General features: G+C 43.4%; 1 protein-coding gene across 4 annotated transcripts in view; it reads right to left on the bottom strand.

Moving 5' to 3' along the window:
• The window catches only part of cdh23 (cadherin-related 23), a 178,772-nt gene extending 169,255 nt beyond the window's left edge, over positions 1–9,517 (bottom strand). For 3 of the 4 annotated variants that reach the window (XM_023963385.2, XM_078931958.1, XM_078931959.1), the window contains exon 1: positions 9,379–9,517. The gene's annotated coding sequence lies outside the window, so the exon portion shown is untranslated. Of the gene's footprint in view, positions 1–520; positions 577–9,378 lie in introns of those variants that run through there. The other variant, XM_078931957.1, reaches the window with a different exon arrangement.
• Positions 9,518–15,596: the final 6,079 nt, after the last annotated feature.

Raw genomic sequence — 15,596 nt, 5'->3', positions numbered from 1 at the left:
CGAAGCCCATCGAGACTGTTGCTGTGAATTTGGGCTACAAATAAAATTGAATTGAATTTACGGCAAAGTTTTTGGTCAGCTTGAGCCAAGGATTAAGGTATTAAATTTTCACAGTATTCCAATAAAAACGTGGAAGAATAAAACGCCACTTCAGCGAGCTTTCCACGCCAACGGTTTAAAGTCTACAAACGTCAAAACTAACGTTTTCCCCAAGTAGCTTCCCAACGATGCTAAAGGAGCCACAACTCCACATATGGCAATGCCTGGGAGTTTACATACAGGATGTGGAAAGTGCTAAAGATGATTTTCTTCTCTGGAAAGATTAGAATGGCGAGGGAAAACTTTCTCCTCGAACATGCAGTAAAACACAAAGAAGAGAAAGCCCCATGGTGTGTGTCTTTTCATGTCTTTGTTTGGCCACGAGGCAAGCCGACTGAATCTGAACTTTGCTCAAAAAAGAAGAGAATCCAAACAGTTCAGCCTTTTCTTCCGTTTGGATTTGGTGTGTGATCAGTCTCACCGCGTAGAAAACAAAACAAGGAGCCGGTGATCCAAACAAGTCAGCGAACTGGAGACTTTCTGTCACTGACCAGCTGGGGATGGGCAATGATTGCTTAAAGGCTGCAACACAGGTGAAGCTGATCAACCAATCTACCTGACAAGGCTGCCTGCAGGTGGGGGAAGGGGTGTGTCCTGACAGTTGGCTTCAAGTCACTTTTTTGGGGGAGGGTGACAAAGACGGTGTTTTGGTTGATAAGTTTCTGCTTTTTACCACACATAATTATAATCAGGATGTTTGTCAAAACTGTTGTCATGGTAAAAAACAATGACCTGTAATTTCAGTTCTAGCAGTTCCATCTATAAAACTAAGAACGACATTTTGAGTTGTTAGATTGTCATTGGTTGACATCGTCACAGCACTGATGGTTTCTTCTGGAGAGCAGCTCAGAACGGAGCAGCCAGGCTGACTTTCATCTCCACCTTCTGCTTTGTTTTTGCTTCTTTTCACTCTCATCTCCTCCAGCGAGGAGGCAGTGGTCTGCAAACTCATTCAGTCCCAATTTCAGAATTGAAAGGTTATCTTGGTTCTCCTCTTCCTGGGGCCCACAGTGCCTCATGTCATTGTGGAAACTGTGCAGACACAGGATTGCTTATCCTCCAAATACCTAATAGCTAAAAAAAAAAACCTCAAAAACAATTATGGGTAAAAAGATTGGATACAGTTTTGGCTTTGCCTCGCTTCAGGTGCTGTTAAATATGTACAACATCCAGAAGATTAAACTCTGACAGAGCACCTGAACTCTACAGGTGAGCGGAATGTGAGGTCAGAATTGGTTTGTAATAGTTTATTGCACATATGCACATCTGTGTATTTGTCATATTAGCTTTGCATGACTTTTCGTTTCCAAAGACGCATTTGTTTTCATTTGGATCCTTGTTTCCTGTTTTCTGCATGACTCCTCCTGCACCCCCCCTCCTGCTGTAAAGGATTCAAAATTCTGCAGATGCCTCCCAACTCAATGACCTTTTCCTTTTTTGGCCTTCTCAGCTACAGATGTTTTTCTCAGAAGATGCTAACAACGATCCACACGGATTCACCTTTTTGACCTCTTCAGACCCGAGTTCCTGTTTGATATGCTGTTTTTTCCCTAGTCACAGGGCCCAAGATAATCAGAAATGTACTACAGTGAAAATAAAATCCACAATGTGATGTCCACGTGTGCAGACGCCAGGGGCCTCATTTATAAAGGTTGCGTACGCACAAAAGAAGGCGTACGCCACTCTCTACGCAATAATTGAGATTTATAAAAAGCAAACTTGACGGGAAAATGTGCGGTCCTTCTCGCTCTGACCCAGGCGTACGCACAAAAACGGGTGAAATGAGAAACGGCGACGCCGTCGGCAGATGGAAGAAACACGTGAAAGTGAAAATGACAATACTGCCTCTCAGAAATAACATGAAGACTTAACAAAGCAAGTCTTACAATTAACAGCTACACCAACAGCCGTTTGATCGATCAGCAGTGAAACAAACAAAAAAAATCAAACGAAATTACAACAGAAATTCAAATGAACACTTATTTGCAAAAAGAAAAGTGAAATATGTTCTGCAATATTGGCATGTTGTGCAATTCATCCTCATAAATAATATAGTTAACAGAACGAAATAATGTACAAAACTGATATTCTCGTTAATGTGTCCGTCTGGCGGAGCAGATATAGGTGCAGACAGACAGATGGATGGATAGATAGAGAGAGATGCATTAATTGTCCACTGGGGAAAGTTGTTTTCACATTAAAATATTCCTTCATAAGCTACAAAATTATGGTATTCATGCATATGCCTTTAGTTTGTTTTATTTTTGATAAAACAATGTATGGCGTATGTCTCAACCATTCAGAAAGCAACAAGAAATTACATTTGCTGATCAATTTCCCATTTCCACGTCGATTATTACCGACATCTGTAGCTTGTCAGATGTAATTAAATGGATGGAAATAAAATGCCCCATCACAATGCGTAATGACGCACAATGGCTGATCTTGCGCTCTTAGAAGATGTGGCAAATGGAAGAATTCGGAGTGAACGCATCTTTAGACAGCAAGAAGACTTGCTGGCAAACGAGGACGAGTGGCTGATGAGCCGGTTCCCACTTCCTCCAGCCGTCCTGTTGGAGCTTTTGGGGGGGTGTCACCCGGTGCATCTGGCGCGTCGGTGTCCCCCTGCGCCTCAGTCACCACTCCACTTAAGGGATTCCCCAATTCTTGCCGCTTGTCTCTCATCAAGAGGGGTCAGCTCCGGTGTGTTTTCAGTATTTAAGTCAAATTTCATTTCAGTGGAATTCGTCTGCAAGCTTGTTTGTTTTTATGATCGTTGCTCTCGGGTCCTCTACCAGAGGCCTGGGAGCTTGAGGGTCCTGCAGTATCTTAGCTGTTCCTGTTCTTTTCTGGACTGAGAGGTCTGAGGTCTTTCCAGGTATCTGTTGTAGCCACTCCTCCAGCTTGGGGGTTACTGCCCCCAGTGCTCCAATTACCACAGGCACCACTGTCACCTTCACTTTCCATGATGGTTTCATTTAAATAACTATTGTGGGACGATGGACTAATTTAAACCAAGTCAAAAGTATTTTGTTTATTTTTTCATGAGAATAACTTCCAATGATTCTCCCGTAAGAATCTTTTGTCTTTTTCCGTGATCTATACAGCGCCGTATTGTTTCTAATGTAATTAATAATCATGTTTAGGATGTGAGCTTGTACACATGGAGTATTGTGATGCTCCTACAGGCTGATTATGTTTGTTCAACAATCTGGTCTTTAAAAGCCACCAGAAAAGTGTCAGCACGGCTGGCCAAGCTGTTAACCAAAAAATTATTAGACCACATTGTTTACTGCAAGTTGGGTGTTGCCAAAAGAACATCATTTCTGGAAAAACAATGGGCTTCCAAGCTTTTTAAATGTCATCACTCCATATCTGGAGCCGGAACAGTCAATTTGACTCCACGGCCTTGGAAAACCTTTGTTTCGTTTTGACGCTGCAGCAGAAGATAGTAAATGCCTGAATGAAGTTATCTGCATGAAAAAATAACCCGAGAGGAAGCATGTTCTTTGTGACCATGTTGATATGAATGTGCGAGCCTGCAGTGTTCCAGCTGTTCCACTCTTAAATACATATTCCTAATTCCACTATTGTGTTCTTAGCACCACTTGAAATAATGCTACTGCAAGTGGCGGGCTAATTAGTTCCATTTAAAGGTTTTACATACAGGACCAGTGTGTGAGCATTCACGCAGACGTCCATGTGCCAGAAAAGAAGTACCACTACAATCAAGGCATTAACAATGTGGCTGCAGAAGAATGGAAAGGTGAGAGCTGCCAATCACGATTCTCAACCAACAACCGCTTTGGGCTGCAGCTTTCACAAGCTGGAATTGAAATCATTTTCTTGTTTGCAGACTGTATGACCAAAAGATGATACCAAACACTGCAGAAGCTAGAACCTTAAAAGTGAAATGTTTTTCATTTATAAAAAAACTAAATTTCTCCAATGTTTACATTCTTGTGACTCCTTAACTGTTGGTTTAATGAATGAACATCTAACAGATTCTGTAGTGTACAAAAGACACTTTAGAGTGGTGAATTGGTGATCAACGGAGCAGCAGTGGAAGAGGCGGTTAAGCAGGTGGGCTAATGACCAAAGTGTCGGCGGCTCGATCCCCACCAACCCCAGCAAGACACTTTAGAGTGGTGAATTGGTGACACAATCAATGGAGCGGCGGTGGAAGAGGCGGTTAAGCAGGACCAAAGGGTCAGCTGACTCACTGTCATCGCATGAACGATCAAAAACCTATAGTGGGTCAAAAAGACCCTGTTATTTAGTGTTGAAGGGTCAATCCTCACCAGTCCAGAACCTTTTGGAAGAATTTTTTTTTCCACTTACCAATTTTCTCCAATAATTTAGTTTTTTGTGGCAACAAAACAGATTTTTCTTCATTATGCAGTGTTCCCCTGCTTATTCATGTTTCAATAATTGAGGTTTCACGTATTGGTTGATTTTTTTTCAGTCTCGTGACTCTTCCGGTTCACAAAAGCTCAGCTCAAGACTGGATGAGACATTTGTGTCATATGGAGCGGAGGTGAAGAGCACGCCGTCCTGTCGGCTGATAAATAACATTAAAAAAGCAGCGGTTTCTGAACCCCAGTTTGTGCCCCCGCATGCAGAAATCAGCTGACTCAAAAGCGGCCGGAAAATCTCCTGAAACGCTGAAGAAGATGATGGTGGAGAACAAATATCATCCGGATGATCCGGGCGGCAGTTTAGCTCAGGCGGTAGAGCAGGTCGTCCAACAATCAGTCATCCACCTGAACCCGCATCTGAAACGTCTTCAAAAGAGAAACAAAGATGTGACCAAGTTTTCTCCAACTGACACGCTTTCCCAATTTCAGAAGGAACTATAAAATGTTCACTTTGTTTAGTTCAATGAACATTTTCACACCTTTTAAAGTCAGTTGTCAAAGTTACAAAAGCCACGAATTGTTGATCACCCCGTCAGCGGTCGCCTCAGCCAATCGGCTTTCACTGATTGGCACAGTTGGTTTGGCTGAGGGTTGTATGCCGGATGCCCTTCCTGACACCACCCCGTATTTTTAAGGCACAGGGAGACCAGACAGCCAGCAGTGCACGATCTCAATAGTGATTAAGTATCTTGGAAAATAGCATCATTTGTTTCTATCAGTTATGGAAAAGGTTTTTAAAAAGCAATAAATACATAAAGATCCATCAGCTCACTTTAAGTCCCAAACATTTAGGAGACGGGTTACTGCAGAAACGGTGATGTTAGAGACACGAACGGCCCAGCAAGCGGCACGAACAGCAGCTGAGATCCACATCTGGGTAATGAGCGTAGGTCCAATTCCTAATCCGACAGTCAAATGTGATTAAGGCAAAGTAGAGCCAGGAGGAATATCTTGGCTCATTGTGTTTTGTCCAAAGAGACCCGTCAGCCCACACGGCTGCATCTCCAGGCTTACAGCACTCGATATTATTGATTACAAAGCAATTGTGTCTGACTGCCTTTAACCTTAAAGGAATCCCTCTCCAGTGGGGGGGGGGGGGGGGTCGTCTCAGGCTGCAGCCAAATCTACACGAAGGTGCTTCAGCTCCCCATTGGCTCCCATGAAACGCCGTCTGTCATTAGCACAGAGGTCACAGACAAATTAGCAGATGTCTGAAACAACCAGGGAGGGGTGACCCCCCCCAATCCTCTGATGTCATCATTTCCAGCTCAATGGGACGCTGAACACCTTGCTCTGCATAGCGAATTCATCACAGGACCACAGTGTTTGGATCGTGGACCTGAACCGAATGTTGAGGAGGTCCGGAGGGTTTGAGACCCTCAACTAGTGACTGAAGGGAAACAAAATGAAGAACGCAAATAGAAAGGGATTTTTTTTGGAGGGGGGGGGGGGGGGGGGGGGTGAAACAGCATTAATAGTAAAGACGTTCTCATTAAAGACTGCTGCTAAACCAAAGGCTTTTCACTGTCAGGATAGCATTTTTGAATTCATGTTGAAGTCAGTTTTTGTTATTTTTTTCATTGTCAGGAAAGCTCCCACCTCAGCAGAACTCCAGCCCCCCCCCCCCCCCTTAGATGACTGCAAACAGTAGAGTGTAAGACGCACGCCAAGGCAGCGGCGCCCTTTGAGTAAAGACATCACCCATCTCTGCTTTGATGGTGGAGGGGCTGACAGTAGTGGTGTGTGTGTGTGTGGGTGGGGGGGGGGGGGGGGGGGGGCTAACCCAAAACCTGAGGAGACACTAATTATCCAGAACAGGATGGGGGCAGTGCAAGCCGCTGCGCCTCAGCACCCCGTTACAAAACGCTTTAGAAGGCACAACAAGCACAGACCCGGCCTCTGGTGACGGGTCAGCGCCGTCCGTCCTGCGTTTGTCTGACAACTCACAGGAAGTGCAGCTGCAGGTGATTGACAGGCTGCAGCATCCGTCGCATGGACCGCGTTTGTGCTGCAGGAGGATCACAGCTTTTAGCCTCACGTGCAAAGACACAGGTAAAGCTGGCTCAGGTGAGTCGCTGGGCTAATGGAGTCCTGTACCATCAGTCTGTAGCATCTATTAGGTTATTGTGGAGACAGAGCAGCATTCATTACTGTCATGGCAGCCTGTGTGGTCCACCAGCAGGACGTTTAACGAGATCCTAAAGAAGCCAGGTTGAACAGAAATTCACATTTCTACAGGCTTCTTGGAAAATCTGCAAAGTTTACATTCAATTCTTTTATTTAATTGATCATAAATATTGGTTTACTTATATAAACTTCAAATGAATATTCTCTGGAAATCCGGAGAAATCTCAATCCTTCATTATGTCAAAGTTGTTTCTGGGCTTATTTGAACCTGAAAGCACAGGAACAGTGACATGTGTCAGAGGACCGCTAAAGAAACCTGTTGGAACCCATTTGTCCTCCGTGTCTGCTGCTTGGCCAGCCGCTGACAGTCCAGAGTCTTTTCTGATTGAAAGATCAGAACCCGGCATTTAACTTCCCTGCAGCAGAAGGCCCATCCTCATCCCCCCTCTCAGTGGTTCCACCGCATGCCGTTCTTCATTCCTCCTTCCTCCCCTCCTGCTCCATCTCTCTCACATCTTACCGGTAGCTCCGCGTTTAAGAACACACAGCAACCAGGATCGGTCCCACTAGAGATGCAGATGTGAAGCCGTCTCCTAAACATCTAATTCCCATCTTCTCCCAGCGGGAACTAAAAACTCAGCTGTGCTTCTTCAGGGAATCTCAGGTTACTGTTTACCGTTATCAGAACCACAACACCATGAATCCATAAGAATCAGGAGCGGTTCACCCCAACGGGGGGAAAAAAGGCTTTTCATCTTTTAGGACAGCAGCTAACCCACCTGTAAAACAAGTACTAGAGCCAGAATGATCTTCTCCTCCACAGGCTTTTTCTGCCGTTCGGCTCCACTGCTCCAGCTGATTTAATGACCACACACTCTTTGGCCAACAGGAGGGTCGGTGGAGATGGAGGCGTCTGAAGCATGCAGCCACAACGCGCAAAACGCCGTGTTATGGAATTATAAAAATAAGATAAACATCTTTAAATACAGAAGGCTTTGAATAACAGAGATTTCGCTTTTTTTAAATTATTTTTGAATCAGATCTTCAGCAAATACAAAGACGACTTTATAAACACTAAGAGGTAGTCGGCACGTAAAATTGCTGTCAGAGCAGGACGCCATACAACAAAATCTGCACAGTGTTCATTTTCATCCACTGATGGAACTTCAAAAAAGATTAAACAGAAGTTCTACATGATTTTCCACAAATGTCTGTGATTCTGCCAGAGTCTACCTGTCTTTAACTTCCTGAGCTGCAGGCAGCCTGAAGAGTTTCTGCATCTGCACTGCATTTCTCCATCGCGCTTACTGCGTTTCATTTCAGCCTGTCAGTCAAAATGCTTGTCAAATATGGACTTTCCAGTTCATAGTTTTTGTCCTACATTATTTTGAATCCACTTGAACTGGAAGAGGACAAACTGCTTTGTTCAAACCATGGAAACTTTAAAATGTTTACTTAACAATTGTATTGGTTTTATTAATTTTTATTTAATTTATTGATTTTATGCCGTTCGTTTTAGTTTGTTGTTGTTGTTTTTATCCTGCGTTGTTAAGCACTTTGGTCAGCTTCTGCTGCTTTAAAAGCGCTTTATAAATAAAGTTGACTTGACTAACAAAACTTTTTAGGATTATTTAAGTTTTACAGTGAGAGTTCCTGTATAATATAGAAATAAGATAAATGTTCAGAGTCAAACAATAAACCATATAAATTCTATTTTCTTCAGGTCAGCAGCATCAGATAAAAGACACTGAAGAAATTCTGTGCTGCAGAAGGATTTATGTACATTAACGGGGCAGAAAACAACGTTTTTACACAAACCACCAAAACATCTGAACATCTTCTGCAGCTGAACCGCAGGAAGACACTTTTGACTGTTAACTGCACTAAAAGACGTCTATGTTCACACGTTTGAATAACTCTACTTTCTGAGTTCTGAATCAAATCATGAGAAACGTGACAGCATAAAACACCCATGATGAGTTTGAGGTCATGCCTGCAACATGACACTTCATGATACATGAGGAGAGTTGACAGAATCCTCTTTGCTTAGCAGTTGTGCTGCTTTTCAGAGGATTCTATAGGCAGGAACAGCTTTGGCGCATATTTGTCATCATGAATTCTTTCATAAATCAGAGGTTTCACAGTGATGACCGTAGTATGATCTATACAAAACTAGATCAGCAGGTTTAGTTTATTATAACATGCATTGACCAACAAAAGGATCTCGTCACCTAAAGTGAACGATGCGCTTCTGTGTCTGCGCTTTGCGTCACTTTTGCGCTCAGGTGACACATAAATAAATGAGTGGGAATGACGGCGCTTCCTAGAACTCACCTGCAGCGGCCGCGGGGCTACCTGAGCTAATTCTGCACACCTGAGCCTTCAGTGCGACCAAGCTGCTTCATTAAACTGTTGTTCCAAGAAAAAAAGTCAAGGCGTCTCAACGAAACAATCCCACTGATCCAACAGTGGAAGCAGAACTCTATTACCTGGTCGCGTGCACGTTTCCATACGACTTCAGTCAAAAACAGCTCCACCTCCCCCAAACTGACCAAATGCATCAACAATTAGAGCACCAAACAGGGCTCAAATGGGCTAAAATGCGCAAAAAACGGCAATTACGCGCAGCCAGACTGAGGCTGCAACTGGCACGAATGCACAAAAACAGAAAGCCGGTTTCCCGCAGTATGTCTCCCGTAACCGAGCGGGATGGTCCGGTCATCACATCTCCTACCTTAGTTCGTCCGTGCCCGCCGCTGGCTGAGCGCCCTCAAACTGCCGCTGCTGCTGTCCTGCTGTGACGCGCGCCGCTCGCTCCCTCCCTGCGATCCGGTGATGACAGCAGCGTGCGCTCCTCCAGCCTTCAGGATCACGAGCACGAGCCGCCTCACGTCTGTCCTGGAGATCATTTACATCCCGGCCGTCCCGCCGCGCGCCGCAACAACTTCCGCCTGATGCTTTCAACAAAACTTAGTCACATCTATTCCAAAGAAAAGTCACGTGCTCTGTTCATTCTATCTCATCCATTCAAAGAAATGCCGAGATAAAGAGAGACCCTCCTCGAAATGACGTGAAACGTGACTCTAAAAACTCAACATTTATCATCAAAGGTTGATCCTCTCTACAGAATAAAAGAGTCGAAGCATCACGTGGTGTCTATTGCCAACAGCCCTCCCAAGGTCACAATCTTTGCTCTACATTTCAAGTTTAGATGACAGATTTTTTTGGTTTTCTGGTTTTGAGGCCAGAATTGAACAGAAATCTATACTGGTGAGGACAAAAACTGCTTTTTCTTAGAGCTGAAATAATTAATTCGTGTGAGATAAAATGGCTTTACGTTTTTTTTAGCTTATTAAAATGTACTGACGTGCCCCCCCCCCCCCCCAATAAATGAACAAATGAAGTTTGAAAGCTGGAACACAAATCTAATAGTTCGTGGGTTCAGCGGAGATTTGCTGCACTCTAGTGGACATTTAAAGTAACTGCAGATGCAGACTGCTGCATCTAAAAAGGAAAAATACTTTTTCATGTCTGAATAAAAGTTTTATGAATTGTAAAACTTTTTCTTTTCGGTAGGTGTAGAGCCTTTCACATCTTTAAGGAGACTTTTTTATGTGGTTTTTCTTTTGTGTCACCTTAAATCCCTTTAGGTAATATTTTAGAAGCTTTATATTTAAACCTGGCCTTGATGCATTTAATGATTCTCAAGCTCACAAGTTTATAGTTTATGATCAATTTTAATTTTGATGTAACTTTATATTTGCCTCATGTTTTCATCAAAGGTTATGTTGAAATCATAACTGACTTTAAACAAAGCATTCTGTAAAGTGGGCAAAAAAATCCATAATCATAAATAATATAAATGAGATGCTTGAATTAACAGAAAACACAGTTTCTAAATGAACTAAACTACAAAAAAGTATTTAAATTTTCCATTTAACCTTAATGACTTTTTTAATTACATAGGTATATTTGCACAAAACAGAATCAGCCAGGATAACAGAGTCAAACAATAAAACATAAGTCAGGATTCTCATGCCAACACTCTTTTTGAAGGGACCAATACATTTTGTGTGTCTGAATGTGTATGTCTGCTTGCGATTGTGAAGCATTTACAGTCAAGGTAAGAAGCACTTCACAAGTGTTTGCCTCAAATGTAGAAGGTATTTTAGAGGATTTTCCTCTCAGGAGTGGCGTCACCCAGCAGATCTACAGTATCTAACTCTTCTAATTCACCACTGAAGGAAAATGCCCCGCCTCCCTTATTTTCTACCACACCCCCGCTATGGCTCCTGTCGTCTTAAATAAAAACGAATATTTCTAAAGTGTTTCGCTCTCGTGTTATGTCTCGGAGCATAAAACCTCAAAGCAACAGGAGCAGTGCACGGAAGACAGACTGCAACATTCTGCTCTCAGGGAACCGAACAACCGGTCGGCCCATGTTTCCCATTCTCGTTGGGGAGCCGCTACTTTGGCCCTCTTCCTCTTGGCCAGCTGAGATTGGCCCCTGTCTTGCTCTTCTGAATTCCCTGAGTTGCAGCGGTGTGGTTGCCTGGAGCGAGGGGGTGTTTTTTTCTTGGGGGGCCCCGGTTCGTGCCTGGGGTTAAGGGGGATGCTCAGACCTCCCAAGTGGTGGTGAGCTGCTTGTCTGGAAATGGGGGTGGCTCTCCAGTGGTGGGGCCCTGTGCTGGAACCCGTGGGGTAACGGGGGAACTGTTCTTCACATCACCCAGTGGGGGTCCTTGGGCAAGACCCTTAATGCTACTGCCTCCCGGGCGCGGCTCGTCTGCAGCTCACCGCTCCCCCAGGGGATGGGTCAAATGTGGAGAACAAATTTCGTACACTAGGTGTGTGACAGAAAGTAACACATTCTTCTTCTGGCTGGGCTGGAGCTGTGTCCCTCTGCTCTCTGGCACTGGGGGCCCCTGTAGTGGTCCTCCTGGCCCTGGTCTGGGTGACTGAGGCGGGTCGTCTGGCGGGCTGGATTTCATTAGTGGGAGTCTGGGGGGCCCCGGCTGCCACTGCCCTTGCCTTTGGCAGGGGGTTTAGTGTGGGGGTGATTGGGCACTGCCCCTCTTTTTACCTTCCATTACACAACAGTCAGTCATAAGATAAATAAACAAAAATATCTATCAGCAAATCATCATCCTCGGCATGAAACACTCCACTTGATTAATAATAATAATCATAATAATAATAATAATAATTATTGGCATGCATAAACGCTAATCGAGTCCTGAGAAGCCAGCTCAATTGCAAAAATAAGACCCGGGCAATAAACAGCTACGCACTGCCAGTTATCAGATACCCTGCAGGAATAATCAGATGGCCAAAGGAAGAGATACAGACCACGGATGTTAAAACACGAAAGCTCCTCACCATGCATGGAGGATTCCATCCCAAATCCAGCACCCTGAGACTGTATGCTAGCCGCAAGGAAGGAGGCCGAGGACTAGTGAGCGTAGAAGCCACTATCCAGGATGAGACATCCAAGATGCATGAGTACATCAAGCTCAAGGCCCCAACTGGCAGTGTGCTCAGTGAATGTCTCAGGCAATGGAGAGCAGAGGATACAGTGCTGGAGGACAGATCCTCATGGGAGGACAAACCCCTGCATGGGACGTACCACTGGACCATAACTGAAGTGGCTGATATCAAGAAGTCCTACCAATGGCTAGAAAGGGCTGGCCTACAGGACAGCACTGAAGCACTCATCCTGGCAGCTCAGGAACAAGCCCTGAGCACCAGAGCAATAGAGGCTCAGCAAATCCCTGGAAAGACCTCAGACCTCTCAGTCCAGAAAAGAACAGGAACAGCTAAGATACTGCAGGACCCTCAAGCTCCCAGACCTCTGGTAGACGACCTGCGCTCGTAGAAACCACCCGCAGAGGGGAAGAGGGGCGTTTTTTATGGATCTTTTGGAGCTTGTTGTCTTAAAAGTAGCTTGCATGCCAAAAAAAATAAAGGGTGGGCACCTCTGATTCAGAGTCTTTAACATCTTCAAGAGACTTTTTATGTTGCTTTTCTTTTGTCTAACCTTTAACCCCTTTAGGTAATATTTTAGAAGTTTTTTTCAAACTTGGGCTAATGTTGTGATCCCTGCTCCGGCTATGGAGGCTGGTTACAGTAGGCGTGTTCCTGTTTCCCTGACACCTGCTCAGCTATATGTCACCTAGCTACATAAAACACAACGGACCTCCAGCCTCTGCAGATTGTTGGTTTCCATGCGGAATCTACTCTCCACAGCCGCCTGACACTAAATACTCATCTATACACTGTATTTGTGTCCACGCTTGGGTCCAACTACACTCCCATGACAGCTAAAAGCATTTAATGATACCCTAGTTCACAATTTATGATCCATTTTAATTATAATACAGCTTTATAATTAACTCATATTTTCATCAAAGGTTGTGTTGAAATAATAACAGACTTTAAACAAAACATCTGAAATCATATATTGTAAAAATTAGATGCTTGTTTTAACAGAAAACAATTTCTAAATGAACTAAACTACAAGCAGGTCAACCCTCAGAGAAGCCATTACATTTGAAATATTTCTAAAGTAAGCCGTGCCATTTTACATGCTGAGCTCCGGTGTGATCCTGTCACGGAGACCACGACAGCTTTGTCTTCCAGAAAAAAGTCGCACTTCCTTCATTTGTTGGCAAAAGCCTGCAGATGAGTTTGGCGTCATGGTGAGATGTAGTTGTGCAGAAGTGTCAAGTGTTGCCGCATACAGACACGTTTCCAGGGCTTAAATTAGCAGCTGAGCTCCAGCAGAGACAAGCTGAGGGTCATAATGGTGTCATGGCTGACCTTTAACGGAGAGTTGTAAAATGTGAGGAACAGAGGTTTGAAAAAGAACTTTGTTCACTGATTTAGGTTTTTTCTTTCATTGGTCTCCCTTTTATTTTAGGCTGATTAACCGGCAGTGATCACTTCAGGCAAAGCTCAACAAATCGATCATGCGTCTTGTAAAGTTGTTTCATTTAGTTGAATTATTTCTGCGAGGCATTTTTCCACAGGTTCATTGAAATACTACCTTATTTAGAGTCTGGAGACTAGTTTGTATCAGCCGGATGTCTTCAAACCAACAAACATGTAAAAGGCTAAATACATCTGTTTTCACACAACAGACACAGTTTTTGTTTAAAACTTATACTGAGGTACAGTGCTTAGCAAACTCACCTGACAGTGAGAAGGTCCTGGTTCAAATCCTGGCTGGGACCTTAATGATATGGATGGATGAATGACTGGAAGAATGGATGGAAGTGTGCATGGTTCAATAGGACTGTAGAGCACTTTGGGCCTCCTAAAAAGGTAGTAAAGTACTATAGAAGTACACACAGTTACCATTTTGCCATTAACTGACCGTGTTCATCCATTCCAGCAGGGAATGGACGATATTTACTTAGTGAAAGTCTGAAAGTCTACACTAAAATACTTACATTTTGGACTATTTTGCGATGTTTTATAAAAAAAAACTTTTATTTTTGTTCATTTTGGTTTTTGGAAACAAAATCCTTTTCGAGCAGCTGTTGGAAAAATATGCATCCCACTAAAACATTGACATGATGATTTAGAAAAATGCCAAAAAAATGACTTTGGGACTCTGAATGTGATTTTGTTCATGTAGTTCTGCTGTGAAACGTTCCACGAACAGGAGCAAGGTGAAACAAAGTCATGCAGAAGTTATAAATTCCTCTGCAAACGTGAGGCTGTGTTCTGGGCAGGCCAAGCAAAATCAATACATCTTCCTCACTCAACAAGACAGAACTCCTCAGGGGAGAATGAATGGAATTCCTCCTGCCCCTTTTCAAAAGAAAGAATTGAAGAACCTTTCTGAAGTCCAGATTGCTTTTTTGCTTTTTTGGGGTCTTTAAATGATGGAAGAAACGGATCAATCACAATTGATCTGGTTTTGTTGTTTAATCTGTCAGTCTGATAAATCAGATCTAATTATAATCAAATGTAAGTGAATTTATGCACATAAACATGCTGCTTGTGTTACCAAAGTCACATTTTTATTTTTTTCTCAGCAGGAAGTTGAAATCTTGTTTCTGCCAAGAAAAACATCAATAGTAAAACTGGAATTCACTCTGACATGAAATAAAACCAAACGAACCCCAAACACGACACATTTTCTTTATTCCATTTAGAAAATATATTACCTTCAGCATTCTCTAAATAAGATTTAACATAAATTTGTCTTCAGTTAAGATTTTCATCTACTGCCCATCTATTAATCAGCATACATCATCATAAACTGTATTTACTAACCTTTACTTGATCCTCTTAAGTGTGTATTTTCAAAACTCATGGGAACAGAAAATATGAAATTTAAAGGTAAAGTTTCATAAATGCATTTCATTTAAGATGCATTTTCAGGTCTGTAGTTGTCACTTCTCCAACAATAAACAGCTGAGCCGGTTAGTGATGAGCAGTGAAGAACTAAAACCATCTCTCACTTTGGCTTCTTTGTTTTACCTGAACCAAGCTGCCACACATCACAGTAAGTTAAACCTTCCTTGAGCTATTGGGAATCATTAAAATAACATTAACTGCAAAACTGCAAATAGTCTATTGATCCCCTGGTAGTCTCTGCTGGGAGAGCCAGAACAAATCTGCAGTCTCAGACAATGATTAAAACCACGTCTGGAGCCAACATTAGCAGAGTTGAACAAATGCTCCTGGCCTCTGCAGCATCCAGCAGCTCCTTCCTGGGCTTCACTCTCTGCTCTGCAGACAGTGGCTGTGGTCACATGACCAACACCAGACGGTGGTGAGTCAGAAGAACTTCACCTCAGAAGACACGTGACCTTGTTTTCTAAAATGGTGTTGACAGTGAATGTGAATCCACTCAGTTGAAGGTCTTTTTCCAAAATATGCTTGGCAAGTCTAGGGGCCGGGGTTCACATCACGTCCGAGCCTGGGGGTGTCCGTGTCCCT

Source organism: Oryzias latipes, chromosome 15 (assembly GCF_053564925.1).
Source record: "Oryzias latipes strain Hd-rR chromosome 15, Olatipes_Hd-rR_3.1".
Lineage (NCBI taxonomy): Eukaryota > Metazoa > Chordata > Actinopteri > Beloniformes > Adrianichthyidae > Oryzias > Oryzias latipes.
This window is presented reverse-complemented; position numbering and strand designations above follow the sequence as displayed.